Source organism: Pleurodeles waltl, chromosome 4_2 (genome assembly GCF_031143425.1).
Source record: "Pleurodeles waltl isolate 20211129_DDA chromosome 4_2, aPleWal1.hap1.20221129, whole genome shotgun sequence".
In the NCBI taxonomy this organism is placed as follows: Eukaryota; Metazoa; Chordata; class Amphibia; order Caudata; family Salamandridae; genus Pleurodeles; species Pleurodeles waltl.
The window spans coordinates 400,560,133-400,579,438 of NC_090443.1; the positions used below are offsets into that span (position 1 = coordinate 400,560,133).

The window sequence follows — 19,306 nt, forward strand, 5'->3', positions numbered from 1 at the left end:
CTTGAGTTAAATAGGGTAGACTGGAGTTGAGTGGAGTAAAGTGGAGTAGGCTAAGGTGGGGTGGTGTTTATTGGAGTGGGGTAGATTGGAGTGGGGTAGATTGGAGTAGGGTTGGTTGGGGTGGATAGAAGCAGACTGGGGTAGAGTGGGATAGATTGGAGGGGAGTGGGGTAGATTGAAGTAGACTGTAGCGGGAGATTTGGGTAGAGTGGGGTAGATTGGAGTGGGGAAGATTGGGGTGGAGTAGAGTAGAGTGGGGTAGACTAGATGGGGTCGATTGGAATGGTTTAAAGTTAGGTAGATTAGAGTTGATTGGGGTAGATTGGAGTTGAGGGGGTAGAACGGAGTGGAGCGGGGTGGAGTGGGTAGGGTGGATTGGAATGGGGTGGAGTAGGGTAAATTGGAGTGGGGTGACATGAGGAAGAGTGAGGTAGATTGAGGTAGTCTGGGAGTAGAGTGGAGAAGGTTGGAGTGAGGTAGATTGGAGTGGGGTTGATTGGAGTGAGGTAGATTGAGATGGAGTGGGTGGGGTAGATTTGAGTGGGTAAGGTGGAGGGGGGTAGATTGGAGCACAGTGGGTTAGATTCAAGTCGAGTAGGGTAGATTTGAGCAGATCGTGGTAGTCTGGAGTGGGGTAGGATGGAGTGAAGTAGAGTGGGATACAATGGGGCAGAGTGGAGTGTGGTAGGTTAGGGTAGAGTGGAGTGGAGTGTGGAAGATTGGAGTGGGGTAGATTGGGCGGATTGGAGTTGGGTAAATTGGGATGAGCGGGGTCTCTAGGAGTGGAGTGAGGTAGATTGGGGTGGAGTGGCGTAGATTAGGGTAGAGGGAAGTGGGTAGGTTGGAGTGGAGCAGGGTAGATTGGATTGGAATGGAGTTGGATAGATTGGGGTGGGGTAGATTAGAGTGAAGGTAAGTGGGGTAGATTGGAGTAGAGTGGAGTGTGGTACATTGGGGTAGAGTGAAGTGGGGTAGATTAGAGAGGGGTAAATTGGGTGGACTGGAGTGGGGTAGAGTGGAGGTGGTGGGCCTGTGTAGAGAGGGGCCTAGGGGAATGGGGTAGATTGTGGTAGATTGGAGTGAGGTAGATTGTAGTAGAGTGAAGTGGGGTAGAAAGGAGTCAAATGGGGTAGATTGGAGTGGGATAGATTTGGAGAATTAGAGTAGTGTAGATTGGAATGGAGTGAGGTAGATTAGAGTGGAATGGGATAAATTGAAGTGGAGTGGGGTGAATTGTTGTGGGATAAACTGGAGTGGGGTAGTTTGGAGTGTGGTAGATTGGTGTAGACTGGAGTGGTGTGGGGTAGATCGGGGTTTAGTTGAGTGGGGTAGAGTGGAATGGGGTAGATTGGGGTGAGGTAGATTGAGATGGAGTGGGTGGGGTAGATTTGAGTGGGTAAGGTGGAGGTGGGTAGATTGGGGCACAGTGGGTTAGATTTGAGTGGAGTAGGGTAGATTTGAGCAGAGTGTGGTAGTCTGGAGTGTGGTAGATTGGTGTAGATTGGAGTGGTAAGGGGTAGATCGGGGTCTAGTGGAGTGGGGTAGAGTGGAATGGGGTAGATTGGAGAGGAGTTGGATAGACTGGAGTGGAATAGACTGGGGTAGATTTAGTGGAGTGGGGTTGATTGGAGTGGAGTGTATTGGGATGGAGTAGATTGGGGTGGATTAGAGTGGGACAAATTGGAGTGTGGAAATTTGGAGTGGGGTATATTGGAGTGGAGTGGGGTAGATTAAGGTAGACTGGAGTGGTGTAGTTTTGGTGGAATGGAGTGTGGCAAATTGTAGTGGAGTAAATTGGAGTAGATTGCAGTGGAGTGAATTGGGGTAGATTGGACTGAAGTGGAGTAGAATGGGTTGCAGTAGATTAATTGAAATGGTTTAGAGTGGAGTGGGGTCGATTTGAGTAGAGTGGGGTAAATGGTTTGGAGGGGCATAGAGTACATTGGAATGGAGTGCAGTGGTGTGACGTGATGCGTCATAGAGTGTCTTAGAGTAGAGGGGAGTAGAGTGGAGTTGCCTGGTATGCAAATATAGCTTACGTCCAGTGTATCCTGCTGCTGTACTTTGCACAATGCTCTCAGGTGTGAGCACTGAAGTGAGGGATCAATTAAGAAATAGAAAACAGTAAATGGGTAATGGTTCTTGAAAGTCGATTGGCACAGAACCTCGATCCCGTTACCTGTTGCACTTGAATGTTATAGGAGCGTAAAGAACAGGTTACGAGACTGGTATAGTCCGATACTGTGTCACACCTTGAATATTGAATTAGTTTGGGCAGTGCGTTTCATCGCTAAGACTGCACAGTTCACCTGTACGCCTGGAAGACTCTGAGGAATACCTGTAAAAATCTTTCCCTTCAAGGATGGGTAGGCTCAGTGATTGGCACAGATACTCATTCTGGACCCTCTGAGGTTAAGTACCTCAAAAATGGACGTGCTCTTCATCTCTCGTACTGGTGTGGCTCAGGAAATTGGAACAGGGATACAGTGACAGTCACGTCTACCGCATTTTGGGCACGCCATGTTAACTTTAAAGATATAAATATCATTGAGGATTTAAGTTAATTTTGAGATGGATGTTTTCCTTAACGCAATCTAGGGAGTGGGGCGGGAAGATTGCAAGTGTGAATTTTACTCTCCAACCACCCGTGTATGCTAAAACAGAAATGTTTAAAACACAAAAGAAACAATAAAGTGCTAAAAAGTATGTTTTATTTTTAATAGACCTGTGAACAGCCTGATCCAGAGGTCATTCATTTTAAGTATAAAAATGATAAACATGGGAAAACATAGCAAGTTAAACTGGTATCCACTTTGATACAAGTACCGTTTTGAATTGCAATGTTTGTTTTAAATTCGTTTAGACTTAAATATTTTAATGAAACACATAATTTACATATATTGGTGATTTCAAAAAGATATGCAGATAAATATAAAAACTAAAATAAAAGGGTGGGAATTTTGAATTAGAAGGTTTTTTATATGTCTAATGTCGAGTTTGGGCAGATTCATGGTGGCCACATAAACTGGCATAGTCAGATCCTATTAGCTCCACTATCTTTCACGTTTTTAACCCTGTCTTACGGTGATCAGAATAAACCAATTAATAAGTTACCTATTGCTAACCGATTTTATCTCTCTGACTTCTCTGCTGGTAAAACCATGTGCCCCAAAAAATCAGACTGGGTTCTTGACACAAAAGAAATGCTAGGCACAAGCTCGATTCACAGGGAGCAGCAGACTCGACGCTGAAGCATGCCATATAAGGTGTGTGAAAGCCAGCGTCCGTCCATATAGACAGAAAGTCCACCTAGGGTGAGTCCATTGAAGGTTGCATTCAGTTACAAGGGTGCCCTTGGTGGTGGGACATATTCACATCAGTCCCCTGTAGAGGGAGAAGGTTCCTTATGGCTGGTTAGCACCTAGACATTTGCATGGGGTAATAGGAGATAAGGAACATCAACATCCGATGTTCTAAGGAAAATATTTCATCCTACCTTGATTGCCAAAATGTCTCTATCAAGAAACAGGAATTTGAGTAGTGTGCTGATGTCCAATGCTGAGGTGCATAGATGCGCAATAACATCTTTCAGCATGCTATCACCAAGTAAAATAAACAAGCATTGGCAATGCAATAGGTTTCGCATTTGTGAGAGTTAGAGATATTGGCATTGTAAATGACAATGTCTTTTACCAATGTGTTTTGGTTTGGAGTGTAGTGGATGTATGCCAGGTGCCACAGCAACCCTCATATCCTGTCACTGCAGGAGAGAGGACACAACAAGGTCGCCATCTTAGGAGTGTTTTTGCCCCATTCATACTATCTGGCTGTGATACCCTAGAGCTGCAACCCTTTCTAGTCTGTATACCTAAACTTTTATAGCACTAATTAAACACTAAGAGGCACCTTTGTGGCATTTAACCTGGAGAATGAGGGGGGTCAAAAGAGTTAGGAGCAAAGAAAAGGGGGCAGCCATATATTTATGTGTGTTAAACTTTTAAAGGAATTATTCCTCTACATTGGAAGTACCAGTACAACTTTTGAAAACACTGTATACAAAGGGAATAACAGAAGAGCCAGCTTAACTGAATAGTAGGCTTCAAATGTGTGCAATTGGTGAAAGAGCTTCAGTGGTAGATGGGCTGACAGGATAAGTTCTAAAGGTGTGATATCTGTGACCTTGGGTCAGTGTTTTAAATGGAAGTACAGAAGGGCTGGTACTCTGTATTCATTTAAAGCACTGCCTTTGGTTTAATAGTCTCATGACAGCCCTCAGCTCAGGACTGGACTCTGTAGAACAGATACATGTACCTGAATCTCCTGGGCCTTGACGGTGCCTTAGGGTTAGGAAAATGGCTGACTCTACTAACTGAACTCTATTTGAAGAGGCCTACTTTACATCCAAAGGCTGGATGCTTTTTGCTATCAAGCTTAAGGTCGTGAAGCACTTGGGTCTGAAGTCACAACTCCTTTTCCACCATTTTGGAGACAACACCTTTCGCCAACTTTTTGCTTAGACCTAACCTATGTGCTTGGTTGGTGACCCTCCCGGAGGTTATCAAGTTCACGTGCCATCGCCTAGTGTTAAGCTCTACTCAAATCACTTGACAGAAAGAGAATGTCACAGATTACAATGCTGACAGCTTTTTCACCTCTTCATCGCTGCAAGGTCAATGCAAATGAATTATAGTGATTTTGTTAAGAATAACACCTGCTGTGCAGCACTATGAAATGGCAGAACCTGTATTACCAAGTGCTTTATAAATAAAAAATGAGTTATTCCCAGACTGTCCAGGCATGCACCAGACAAAGAACCCCTAGGGGAGAGGATGTGGTGTAAGGGCCGAGCCTCCGACTTTGGAGCTGGGAAACGCAGCTCAACTCTTGTCACTGGCTCAACATCCTGTGATTCTGGGCAAATCACTTAATCTCCCCTTGCTACCAAAAATGAATGTGTAAACAGTGCTCATACAAAGTGCTATAATACTTTTGTATCGAGTTTGCTCTAACTTCGATCTATTTGAAGAGACCCAATTTATATCCAAAGGCTAGATGTTTTTTGCTATCATGCTTGAAGCCGTGAAATGCTTGGGTCTAGAGTCACAACTCCTTTTCCACCATTTTGAGGACAAGACCTTTCACCATCTTTTTGCCTACAACTTACTTATGTGTTGGTTGGTAACCCTTTGGAGGTTATCAAAAGCCCACGCTATCGCCTAATGTTAAGCTCTACTCAAGTCACTTGGTTAATGCACCCACTGCAGAAGTCTTGACAGAACAAGAACATCACAGATTACAATCCTGGCCTAGCTTTATCACCTCTTCATCTCTACAAGGTTGATGCAAATGATTTATACCGATTTTGTTAAGAATGGCACCTGCTTTGCAGTGCTATGAAATGGCAGAACATGTATAACGAAGCACTATATAAAAAAATAAGTTATTCCCGGACTGCCCCAACGCAGCCCAGATAAAGAATCCTAGGGAAAAGGATGTGGAGTAAGGGCCAGAGCTGCTGACTTTGGAGCTGGTGAACACGGATCATATCTCAGTGTTGGCTCAACATCATATGATTCTGGGCAAATCAATTAACCTCCCCTTTCCCCTTGCTACCAGAAATGAATATGTTCTTGTGTAATGTAACCAATGCTCATGTAAAGCAGAGTAATACCTTTTCTTTTGAGTTTGTGCTATATAATACTGCAAAAATATAACTAAAAAAGACCCCGCAGACATTGAAAAGAAACAGCAAGACGCCCAAAAACAAGGAAGTGGAAGAAACAACATACCACCATGAGCATGAAGCAGCGAGGCAAAAGCAAAAATAGTGCGCCACACTAAGGTACATGCCCGATTGTCCAATAATCCAAGTAACAGGGTCAGTCTCCAAAGCAGTAACAAAACAGCTTCAAGGTGTGACAAACGTAAAGCATTTACCAACAACATCAAGGGATTTTTGAAAGGCAGGCCCAGGAACGAATGAAAGAGTTGGGCGTGGTTAAAGCTGCTATGCTCGACCTAAAAAGGTAATGGTTATGTGTGCCACCCACCCACTTTTAACACACAAAAACATTACCCTAAAAAGACAATGAGCAGATTTTAAGTAGTCCATTTTAGTGAAAAGTACATCTTTTCAATGTGTTAGCCTAGATAACATGACATTTGTGTTTAAATGTTTTAACTTTGAGTATTTTCTATATGACATTTTTTAAACAGTTTTGATTATTGTTTGAAATGTGAGAGAAACACATTTGATTTACAATAAGTGAATATGACATTTGATTGACAGGATATTTTTTCCTTGAGTAGCAAAACTCTAGGGCCAGCACTGGGCAGATTTATGTGTAGAAATTAATGTATGGAGGTGTTGTGATTTGAAGATTATGACGTAGCCTTCTTCCTATCAAAGATCACAGCATGGCAGCAGAGACAAACACCTTCATGCCATTATAAAGTTTCAGGGAAGTGTCCCAGACAAAGACAGTGAATCACTATACCTTCAGCCATGAGCTCATATACCCTCTTATGAGCCCTGCTGATGGCTGCACTTCAAGACTCTGCTGTGCCAATCACATAGAGCTACCATGCCCTCCTCAAACCAGGCATCCACACCAAGGTGGCCAGACTTGCAGCTGTTCTTTACCATTCTGGTGCCCTTTTCAAATGATGCCACGAGCAGGAAGATAGTCTTGCCTCTTCTGACGCTGAAGGAAGAATCAATAGCTCTCAAAGAAAGATTAGATTTAAGTGTTTAGAATGATGCCAACATTTTAAAGAAGAAGATATAAGTAATTTGGTTTAACTCTTTTTAAGGTAGTTTGACAGTAGACTATTGATATTTTGAGCACAGGCATAAACACAGGCAGCAGGATTTGGGCAGGCAAGCCACCAGTGTGAATGGAGTTTCCTTAGCAAGAGCTGTGATAGCCAATAAGATCAAGAAGTGGATGTCATGAGTATTCATCACAAGCACTGTGAGAAGAGGTCTGATTGGGTAGAGGCCACAATTGGAGCTCGAGTCCTCCTTTTTTGAGGTTCACGTAGGCAGAGTAATATATTGAACGTTTATACCTTGAACATGCAGTCTGAATCGCCTCTTAGCACTTAATGCATATCAGGCTAGATCTGACGTCAGCAGTAGTCAGCAATAACTACCAAATATGCATGTGATTTGTTTTTCCAGCATTGGTTCAATAGGCAGCCCCCTTCTCTGATCGACCGGAGCACAGAGGCCTACCAAGAAGAACTTAATTTATATTTAAAAAAACACAATTTCAAAGGCCTAAAGTGTTTTCCTATGTACTAACTGCCAGCACTTCAGATTGCTGGTGTTGTCTTAGTTACCTTAGTGCGCAAGTTAGAGTTACTTGAAAGAACTCTAACTATAACTGCTGAATTTCTATGGTTTTGTACAAGTAAATTCAGAACCTATCTATAACATCCCTGTAACCTTTGTTTTTTTCAGTGAACTTCTATGGTTTTTTAACGTAAAGTAATTTCAATTACAAGAAGCAACGACAGCCATGGCATTCAGCCATGTGCGGCAGGGTTGGCCGCAGGGCCCTTATAACCACGTGCTGCGCACAGCCTTTTGCTGAGCACAGCGGGGGTTGGCCACATGGCCTGTCTCCATCAGTAGGTCTGTGAGTGTCTGAGTGGGTCTGAAAGTGGGTGTGTGAGTCTATTAGTGGGTTTGAGTGGGTGCATGGATGTTTCGGGTGAGTGGGCGCATATGTCTCTGGGTGAATGTATGAGTGAATGAATTAATGAATTAATGTATGAATGAGTCTGTGAATGTTTTTTAAACATTTTTTTCACTATGCATGATATCAGTGAATAATTCCCAAATATTCTGTAATGTTCTAGAGTAATTCCCGAATATTGCGCATGGTGAAAAAAATTACATTTTAAGCCCACAATTTGACCCTCAAACCCCCCTATATCACACTGATGTCAGGGTACCTCCAACCTGACTCATTATGCTACTTTTCATTTTGTTTCCAGCCTAGGGGACTGTGTCCTGCGACATTAAAATAGTGGCCACAACTTTCTGTTTAGGTTGTGGCTAGCCCATTGCAGTGCTTCTATTCGTGCGTGCATTCGCAGAATATTCACAAGGTATTTGCCAATCTTTTGCACCTCTAGATATCTATATTTCTATTCCTTTTACTGTCTCAAAAACTACTGAACGGATTTACACCAAACAAAAGACAGGCTTCTTTCGGGACCGAAAGCGACTTTTCTGCCAAATTTGGTATATTTTGTTCAGCAGTCAGGTTTCAAAGTCCCTATGGGAATTAACATAGGAAACTCATCTTTTGACCCCCCTCCCCTATTTCTTGGCCCCCGCTTGATGGCTCATCCCCATGCATAACAAGATTCTCTTGAACACTTCTTTTGGAAAATTTCCTGAATATTTGTCAAATGGCACAAAAGATATAGAATTCTCTGGAAACATGGCCCTAACTATAACTGCTTGCTGGCGACTGCAAGTAAGTAATATACATATATATATATATATATATATATATTTTAAACAAAAGCGTCCTCTCAGCGAAAGCGCACTCCCACCAGGTTAATTTAGGAAAATCGAAATTCAGCAACTCACAGCGAATTCCTTTCAGTCTTTTCAAAATTCAGGCCTATATCGAAAAAACATCTCTGGACACGTGTTTCGGGGTTGATCCCCTCATCAGCAGAGAAACTAAAAAATATATCACCCTCGTAGGTGCAGCCATTGCTGGATGTGTTCCAGACTCTCATTCCTTTTAAAGACCACATACCTGGCTCGTTCAGCAAATTCAATTGCAAGCACCTGATTAATATATTCAAGTACCAGCCCAAGTGCATGCTGGTTACGGTAGTCCTGCACATTTGTAATTGCACCCAAGGTGGGTTGCTGGAGCCAGACAAAATCATGAAAAGAATACAATTCCTTAGTAGGCGAATTCGACGTGAATTTTCAAATTAGCTGCATATATTCCAACCTGCTGCTCGGGGGGATCAACCCCGAAACACGTGTCCAGAGATGTTTTTTCGATATAGGCCTGAATTTTGAAAAGACTGAAAGGAATTCGCTGTGAGTTGCTGAATTTCGATTTTCCTAAATTAACCTGGTGGGAGTGCGCTTTCACAGAGAGGACGCTTTTGTTTAAAATAAATCACCGGCTGGTCCAGCCGGGAAAGCAGCACCACTGTGTTCTGAGCAGGTCGGTGTGACTAAAATGGATTGTCACACTTCGAGCAGCAGGTTGGAATATATGCAGCTAATTTGAAAATTCACGTCGAATTCGCCTACTAAGGAATTGTATTCTTTTCATGATTTTGTCTGGCTCCAGCAACCCACTTTGGGTGCAACTACAAATGCACAGGACTACCGTAACCAGCATGCACTTGGGCTGGTACTTGAATATATTAATCAGGTGCTTGCAATTGAATTTGCTGAACGAGCCAGGTATGTGGTCTTTAAAAGGAATGAGAGTCTGGAACACATCCAGCAATGGCTGCACCTACGAGGGTGATATATTTTTTAGTTTCTCTGCTGATGAGGGGATCAACCCCGAAACACGTGTCCAGAGATGTTTTTTCGATATAGGCCTGAATTTTGAAAAGACTGAAAGGAATTCGCTGTGAGTTGCTGAATTTCGATTTTCCTAAATTAACCTGGTGGGAGTGCGCTTTCACAGAGAGGACGCTTTTGTTTAAAATAAATCACCGGCTGGTCCAGCCGGGAAAGCAGCACCACTGTGTTCTGAGCAGGTCGGTGTGACTAAAATGGATTGTCACACTTCGAGCAGCAGGTTGGAATATATGCAGCTAATTTGAAAATTCACGTCGAATTTGCCTACTAAGGAATTGTATTCTTTTCATGATTTTGTCTGGCTCCAGCAACCCACTTTGGGTGCAACTACAAATGCGCAGGACTACCGTAACCAGCATGCACTTGGGCTGGTACTTGAATATATTAATCAGGTGCTTGCAATTGAATTTGCTGAACGAGCCAGGTATGTGGTCTTTAAAAGGAATGAGAGTCTGGAACACATCCAGCAATGGCTGCACCTACGAGGGTGATATATTTTTTAGTTTCTCTGCTGATGAGGGGATCAACCCCGAAACACGTGTCCAGAGATGTTTTTTCGATATAGGCCTGAATTTTTAAAAGACTGAAAGGAATTCGCTGTGAGTTGCTGAATTTCGATTTTCCTAAATTAACCTGGTGGGAGTGCGCTTTCACAGAGAGGATGCTTTTGTTTAAAATAAATCACCGGCTGGTCCAGCCGGGAAAGCAGCACCACTGTGTTCTGAGCAGGTCGGTGTGACTAAAATGGATTGTCACACTTCGAGCAGCAGGTTGGAATATATGCAGCTAATTTGAAAATTCACGTCGAATTCGCCTACTAAGGAATTGTATTCTTTTCATGATTTTGTCTGGCTCCAGCAACCCACTTTGGGTGCAACTACAAATGCGCAGGACTACCGTAACCAGCATGCACTTGGGCTGGTACTTGAATATATTAACCAGGTGCTTGCAATTGAATTTGCTGAACGAGCCAGGTATGTGGTCTTTAAAAGGAATGAGAGTCTGGAACACATCCAGCAATGGCTGCACCTACGAGGGTGATATATTTTTTAGTTTCTCTGCTGATGAGGGGATCAACCCCGAAACACGTGTCCAGAGATGTTTTTTCGATATAGGCCTGAATTTTTAAAAGACTGAAAGGAATTCGCTGTGAGTTGCTGAATTTCGATTTTCCTAAATTAACCTGGTGGGAGTGCGCTTTCACAGAGAGGACGCTTTTGTTTAAAATAAATCACCGGCTGGTCCAGCCGGGAAAGCAGCACCACTGTGTTCTGAGCAGGTCGGTGTGACTAAAATGGATTGTCACACTTCGAGCAGCAGGTTGGAATATATGCAGCTAATTTGAAAATTCACGTCGAATTCGCCTACTAAGGAATTGTATTCTTTTCATGATTTTGTCTGGCTCCAGCAACCCACTTTGGGTGCAACTACAAATGCGCAGGACTACCGTAACCAGCATGCACTTGGGCTGGTACTTGAATATATTAATCAGGTGCTTGCAATTGAATTTGCTGAACGAGCCAGGTATGTGGTCTTTAAAAGGAATGAGAGTCTGGAACACATCCAGCAATGGCTGCACCTACGAGGGTGATATATTTTTTAGTTTCTCTGCTGATGAGGGGATCAACCCCGAAACACGTGTCCAGAGATGTTTTTTCGATATAGGCCTGAATTTTGAAAAGACTGAAAGGAATTCGCTGTGAGTTGCTGAATTTCGATTTTCCTAAATTAACCTGGTGGGAGTGCGCTTTCACAGAGAGGACGCTTTTGTTTAAAATATATATATATATATATATATATATACACACACTATGTCATAACCGCCACTAGGTTTTATATGTATATCTATGTATATATCTATATCTATCTATCTATCTATCTATCTATCTATCTATCTATCTATCTATCTATCTATCTATCTATCTATCTATAGATAGATAGATATAAATAGATATAGATATATACAAATATATATATATATACATAAAACCTAGTGGCAGTTATGTATATGTATATACATTTAGATATCTATCTATCTATAGATAGATAGATAGATAGATAGATACATTGATATACATATAAAACCTAGTGGCAGTTATGACATAGTTTCTATAAAAAAAACATGTTTTTACTTGCCTGTCTCTTTGGCACCGGTTGATGAATCCTCACGAAATTTCCCCAAAAGATTTTATGCTCATGTCAGCTGCAGTCAGGAATCCGTCACATGGGGGCTGAGAAAAGTGGGGGGGGTGTTCTTGAAACGTGTTTTTGCCATGCTAATTCCCACTGGGATTTTGAACAGGTCTACAGCCTGAACCGCTGGATGGAATTACACTAAATTTGGCAGAAAGGTAGATCTTTGTCCAGAAAGCACCCTTTTTGCTATTTGGTGTAAATCCATTTTGTATTTTTTGAGACATTAAAGAAAAATTCAAATTTGAATAGATAGGGACGCAAAGGCTCTGTGAATCCTCCCAATCTCATGCTGAGATCTGACTGGCTGCCAACGCTTCAACAAGGACTCGCCTTCAGCCAAGTCCCTGAAAAAAAGACAAAAAGTAAGAAACGGAGGCAGGGTAGGGACACCCTGACTATTAACTCTGGTGCTGGGGGCCCAAGGCGACCCCCCATCAGGGCTAAAAAGCACTTTAAAAATATTGTAGTGAATTTGTGATAGCCTCTCAAATTTGTGTCAAGAATTAAAGAAAAAACAAGCACAGTCTCCCTGCTTAGTTTAGTAAAGCCCACAGGTGCTTTGGTCCTGGGGGCATATAAAAAATAAAGGATGGGGGCACGGGTCCCCCCTCATGTGCTTATTTATGCCCTGGGGACCATCAGCTTCCCTGGGCAAAATCTTTTAATTATAGTAGGAGAGGTCCTGCGGACCCCCTCCAGCCCCAGGGACCGCCATCTCCCCAAGGCTAACAATCTATTATATGCAGGGGACACGCAGCTCCAGCGACCCGACCTCCCCAGGGCAATTGTTTCAAAATAAGGGGGGACATGCGCCCCCCAGCAACCCCGGGGGCTGCCACTTCCCTGGGGCTGTTTCAATTATATGCGGGAGCCTGGGAACTCCTGCCCACAGCCCTGGAGGCTGCCACCTCCCTGGAGCTGAATTGAAAGAATGAAGGAGTTCTGTTGTGGACCCCCGGCCCTGGGTACCACCTCCCTGGGACTGTTTAAAGGCTGGAGGGAGGGCCGCACAGTTGGCCACCCCAGGACATAACTGTTTGCTTTGATTTGGCGGGGGCATTGACAGCTCCTGCCAAGTTAGAGCAAAGCCAACTCTGAACCCAGGAAGCAAGAGCTGTAAAACAGCTCTTGCTTGCTTGGACGAGAGGTTTCCTCTGTTTCCCTGCTCGCAGACATGTGGGCAGGGAAACAGGGGAAATGATTGCTCTCACAGACAGGGAGATGCATTTTTAGCAGCTCCCTATTTGTGACAGGAATGCTGGCTCCCGCAGGAGGCACAGAGCCAGCTGGGACCAAGGGGGCACTCAGGATCCCCCTGCAGTCCCCAACGGTGATGACTGATTGCCCCCAGGTCACATGGCCAGGCCCCAGGGGATGGCATTCCAATGGCTGAGATCGGCCCGGGGGCCATGCAGGCCCCCTCTCCAAAAAAAATATATGTTAAGAATGGGCCCAGAGTGTTGGGGTCCCTGGGGCTGAAATCGGCCCAGGGAAGGGGGCCGCGTAGCCCCCCTCCCCTATTGAATGAAGGCTGGGCCACCGGGGATGATGCCAAGAAATGTGAAATCCCTTTGTGAAGGTGAATGCATCACTGATCTTTTGGTGCGCAATCTATATGTGACTTAATGAGTGGGTTCTTTCGTGTTCTCTTCTGTTGAGAGCAGAGTCCATAGTTATCCCTTTAAAATGTTTTGAGTATATAAATGTGCAAATCACCTGGAAATTCCACCTGCTTGGCCCTGCACTGTCCACCTTAGTAGTATGTAAAGGTCTTCAACAGTTTTGCCAGGATGGTGGACAGCTTACCAAAGGGTCCCCCAGTGTGTTTTCCACCGATTTTGGTGGTGCGTTCTGATGCCGAGGATTATGAGGCCATCTCCACAAAAACAAAGAATCACTTACTCACTGGTGACATTTCCTCGTGGTCCATTACACAGCTGTAGTGTAGAATACATACTGGACATTTACCCAAGGAGGCAGAAAGAACTGCACTTGGGTAGATATTTTGTGCAAGGTTGTTGGATAAAAGGGCAGGTGAGATCCCTTTGTAACTGAGTCACTCACACAGCTACTGACACACCCACACAGACATTCACACACCCACTCACAGACATACTCACACACTCACTCAGACACTCATGCACCCACTCACCGACTCACTCACTGACTCATGTACTCATTCACAGACCCACTTAGGCACTCATGCATCCACTCACAAACCAACTTAGACACTCATGCACCCACTTACAGATCCACTCAGAGACTCACGCACCCATTCACAGACCCACTGACACCATCATTAAATTAACAATGCCCCCAGCACTTGGCCCACTCAGGGACCTCAAATTACAGAAATGCAGGAGCCTGCGCTTTGGTTTTTTAAAAATCTTTGCCGGATCCACCGCGAATTGCAGCAAAAATTAAAAGAAATGTTTTTTTAGCTCTGGGGGGTGGGCGGTCTCTATGGGACTCCAGCACCAGAGCTAAGGGGTCAGGGTGACTTTACCCTGGCCCCTTATTTTTTTAAACCTTTTTAGTGAGACTCAGTTGAAGCCGAGTCCCAAGATGGCTGTCAACACCTCCTGGTTTAAAGCGTTGACAGCCAATCGGAGCTGAGCATTTCCTTGCACAAGCTTGTCATTATTTGTGAATACACCACGAAGGATACGCGTCCCTAGACATCCACATTTATTTTCCCTTTAATGTCTCAAAAACTAATAGACGGTTTTGCACCAAAAAAGCGAAAGTGCCAAATGTGGTGTTATTCTGTCCAATGGTTCAAGTTGTAGGCGTGTCTAAGGGTCCAATGGGAACTACCATGGAAAATGCAACTTTTTTGACCCCTCTTTTATATATACCTGTGAACAAGGTCTGGTGAGACCGAAACGCGTCAGGGGATTCCTGTTTGTTTGTTTATGATCTCACTAATGTATTAAAAGTTAAGGTATTTTTGGCACAACGACAGAGTGCGGTTTTCTCTTGCTAAAACAGAAAGAGAATCTTGTTTTTTGAAAATATGGTTGTCCTGCCTCAAACCAGCACCACTGGAGAATTAAGTGCGCCGTAACACGCAGATCAGGACATCTTTTCTTTCATATATATATATATATATATATATATATATATATATATCTTTCGCCAAACAAAATTTAAAAGCTGGCACTCCATGCAACTGAAATGTTTATTCAGACCAGTACATCCTTGTCATATTTTAGATTTTAAATTTTTCAAATTTTCCATTTTCCAAATACAAAATTAGGGCAACGCGTTTCAACCATCACGGGCTTCTTCATTGGCCCGTAAAGAAAAATTACAATATGGCCCCTCCTACCTCCAGTATATAATCTGTAACAAATCATAGACATAGAAGAGTTTTTTTTTTTTAATATCGTAATTTGTTGTTATATTTTACTCTTACTTTGCTCAATCATATAATACAATACAAACAGAAAGTATATATTTACCCCTAAAATATAATAATCTGATAATCTATGTTCCACCTTAACATCTTTTCCATCCAAATAATCAAACTGAAAGCATCTTCATAACAATTCTGCTATTGCTCGTAGGATGGCCATATTAACAATAAAACCAAATTAGATAAAGCCCTGAACAACTGTTCACAACCATGTTCCTACATCCTTGACTAACCAATATGTACATAAAGTTCCTCATCCTTGTTCAAACCCCAAGGATGTTGGCTCTTAATATACTCGGATTCCAGCTTTCTTAATTGCCTCTCTCTGTTGCCCCCCCTAGGGGTGCCCAACACTCTGTCTATTCCAAAAAATGTCATTTTGTTTACCATTCCCGCATGTACCAAGTTGCAGTGGCGAGCTACTGGGTAAGTTACATCTTTGTTTGTAATTGCTCTCCAATGTTCAAGAATCCGTTTTTTTAGGGGAAAATCGTGCTGCCCACATATTGCAGCCCACATGGGCACACTATCACATAAATTGCAAAATCTGAATTGCAACTCAAATTTTTTTTAATTCTCTCTTTTTTCCCCGTTGGTAGCACATAGGCCCTCATTCTGACCTTGGCGGTCTTTTCGCAAGACCGCCGAGTTACCGCCGCGGTGAAGACCGCCGACCGCGGCGGTATGCCGCTGTGCGCATTCTGACCGCTGGGAGCGTTCTGCCGGAAAACCGCCAGCAGCCACACTGGCGGTCGGCGGGAAAGTGGAGACTGGTCAACCTCCACCGCCACGCCAGCAGAACACCGCCCACAGAATTACGACCCACATTTCTGTGTGGCGGTCTTCTGTTGGCGGTCTTCTGTTGGCGGTCACCTCCCCATGGCTCCTGTCACCTCCCGGAGGACCAACGCACAAGGTAAGTTGATCGTCCGTGAGGGGAGGGGGTAGGGGGGTGTTGTGTGATGTGTGCGTGCATGGGGGTGTGCGTGTGAGTGTGTAGAGGGGGTGTGTGAGTGCGTGCATGCGGGCGGGGAGTGCTGCTGTGCCTATGGGCAATGTGTGTAGTTCGGCGGGTGCGCATGTCGGCATGTATGTGTCCCCGTTGTGTATGTGTGTGTGTAGGGGGTGTGTATATGTGCATGTTGGGGGTGTGTGCATGTCGGGGTGCGTGTATGTGCATGTCGGGGTGGGGGTGGGGAGGGGGTTTGTACCACCTCTGGGGGGTGGCAGGGGGGTGGAGGGTGTGGGGGGAGGACTCGGGGGGCAGTGGGGGGTGGGGGAGACCCCTATCAGTGCCAGGGAAGGAATTCCCTGACCCCGATAGTGCCTACCGCCATGGTTCGCATGGCGGTTCCCGAACGCCAGAAACCGCGGCGGTAAGCAGGGTCATGATACCGTTGGCGGTCTTGGGTCGACCGCCGGACTGGAGTGCGCAGACTCCAGCCCGTCGGTCATGACCGCCGTGGCTGTCGGAGTGGGGAAGTGGCGGTCGGTCGCGGCGGTGACCGCCGCGGTCAGAATGCCATTTTTAATACCGCCGGTCTGTTCGCGGTCCGACCGCCGCCTCTCCGCCGACCGCCAAGGTCAGAATGAGGGCCATAGTCTTTACGGTTCATACTATATCTGCATGCTTTACACTTCGCACATTTGCAGAAACCTTGTTGTTTGTCTAAGAAGGTCTCCCTCCTTTTGAGTGAATAGCTATTTACCAGTATGTCCCGCAGGGAGCTGCTTTTCCTGTAAGTTATCCTGGGATAAGAACTAACTAACTAACCAATCACCTTATCTGTCTTGATCAGATGCCAATATTTGATCAAGATCTTTTTCACTTGTGACGAATACGCATTGAAAGTAGTTACACATCTCAGGGTGTTTGTATCAGTCACCTCATTTTTTGGAACCAGTAAATTGGCTCTCTGAACTTCCTCTACCTTACGACATGCAACCTTGATAACTTTGTTTGAATATCCCCTAGATCTAAACCTTTGTATCATTGTTTCTTGTTCCCTTTCAAAACTCTGAGGTGTGCTGCAGTTCCTTTTCGCTCTAAGTAGTTCCCCATAGGGGATACTCCATTTCAGACTAGGCGGATGGTGACTATGAGCTTATATATATATATATATATATATATATATATATATTTTTTTTTTTTTTTATTACCTACTGGCGGACACCAGAAGGTAGTTACAGTTAGCACTTAGGGGGTCATTACGACCTCGGCGGACCGCCGAGGCCCCGGGAGACAGAATACCTCCATTGCCGGCGGTATTCATGGCTCCCTATTATGACATTTTTGCTGGGCCAGCGGAAATGTCACATCAACATTGCTGTCGGCTCGTAATAGAGCCAGCGGCAATGCTGATGTGCAGCGGGTGCAGTAGCACCCGTCGCGCATTTCACTGCTCAAAATTCGGGCAGTGAAATGCGCGACGGGGCTATGTCTGGGGGCCCCTGCACTGCCCATGCCAAGTGCATGGGCAGTGCAGGGCCCCCCAGGGGCACCCCATGTCCCCTTACCGCCAGCCTTTCAATGGCGGTGTTTACCGCCACGGACAGGCTGGCGGTCGGGGACTCATAATCCCCAGGGCAGCGGTGCTTGCACTGCTGCCCTGGGGATTATGACCGCCAGGCGGAATCCTCGCGGGATATTGGAGGGGCCGGCGGTATGGCCGTGGCAATTCCGCCACGGTCATAATTGCTGGCGGAACACCGCCAGCCTGTTGGCGGTGTTACCGCCACCTTACCGCCGGCCGCCAGGGTCGTAATGACCCCCTTAGTTTCCATAGGAAGAGCATTTTTTGTTTTGCCAATAACTTTGGCGCTGCTTGACAAATCTTAACGAAATTTTCAAAATGTATACTTTAGTTGGTTCAGCTGCTGTCTTGAAAGTTTTTGGGTGTTTGTCAAGCAAGGGCTGAGAAAAAGGGGGGTCCAAAAACTCGTTTTCTGCATTCATTTTTCCATGGGGTCTTTAGACATGCCTACAGCCCAAACCGCTGAACAGAATTATACTGAATTTGGCAGGAAGGTAGATCCTGTTGAGCAGATTGTGTTTTTCGTGCATTGGTGTAAATCTTTTTTAAAAATATTTTTTATTGATTTTTAGCTGATAACAAGTACAGGCATAAACAACATCCTGATTAAACTATTACCCCTTTTATTCCCATCCCCTCATATCGATTCCTCTTCTTGTGGCATAAATACTGGTTCTATCAGTATTTCCCTTATTGACTGATTTTGTTTAAAGTCAAGGCCTAGTAACATTTTACTGGTTACATTCTTCAGCACTTTCTGGTTTCTCGGGTGATGAGGGCTGGTTCCCCTCTTCTGCAGTTGGTTCCTTAAGGCAATATAATATAGACTCTCATGACCATGCCGATGCTACAGGGCCGCAACCTCTCGCTGCTTCTTGGTGTAATACCCTCCCTCTGCCTCGGCCCATTTAATTAATGTGTCCTTCCATCTTTGTAAGTGTGGTCCACCTGGGTCATTCCAGTGTAGTGTAATTTCTCTTTTAGCCAGTAGCAATGCTAGGTCAATGTATTTATTCGTGATTTTTTTGGTGTTGGGGCGGGGAAACTCCCCAAGTAGGGCCATCATTGGTGTGGTCTGAAGTCTCCTTCCTGTTACTGCAGTTATGTTCTGGAACACCCCCTCCCAGTACAGTCCAACCCCTGCTCAGCTTCATAACATATGGACGAGGTCTGCATCCGACACTGAGCATCAGGGGCATCCACCATCCCTAGTTTGAATTATCTTTGCTAACTTGTTGGGGGTGAGGTATGCTCTGTGGAATACGTAGAGATTGATCAATTTGAACCGGGAATTTCTAGATACCGTGTATATATGTGCTGTGATTCTTGCCCATAGTTGTTCATCTATGGATGCCCCTGTGTCCTCTTGCCATACCATTCGTAGTTTTTCTAAACGGAGAAGAGTGTCTTTCTGCAATGCTTTGTAAAGGGTAGATACAACTTTCCCCTCCCTGCCTATTGTGCAGAGGGCCTGACATCCTGTGTGCGTGGGTGGTTCGCAGAGACCTCGTTTCCATTGCCGTTGTATGAGTGCTTTTTGTGATCTGTGTATAAGAAACAACCCTGGGAGGACGACAA

At 44.6% G+C, this 19,306-nt stretch overlaps 1 protein-coding gene across 1 annotated transcript in view; it reads right to left on the minus strand.

The window, feature by feature from the left end:
* PAPPA2 (pappalysin 2) overlaps positions 1-19,306 on the minus strand; it is a 796,947-nt gene that overhangs the window by 675,414 nt on the left and 102,227 nt on the right. The window lies entirely within an intron of this gene.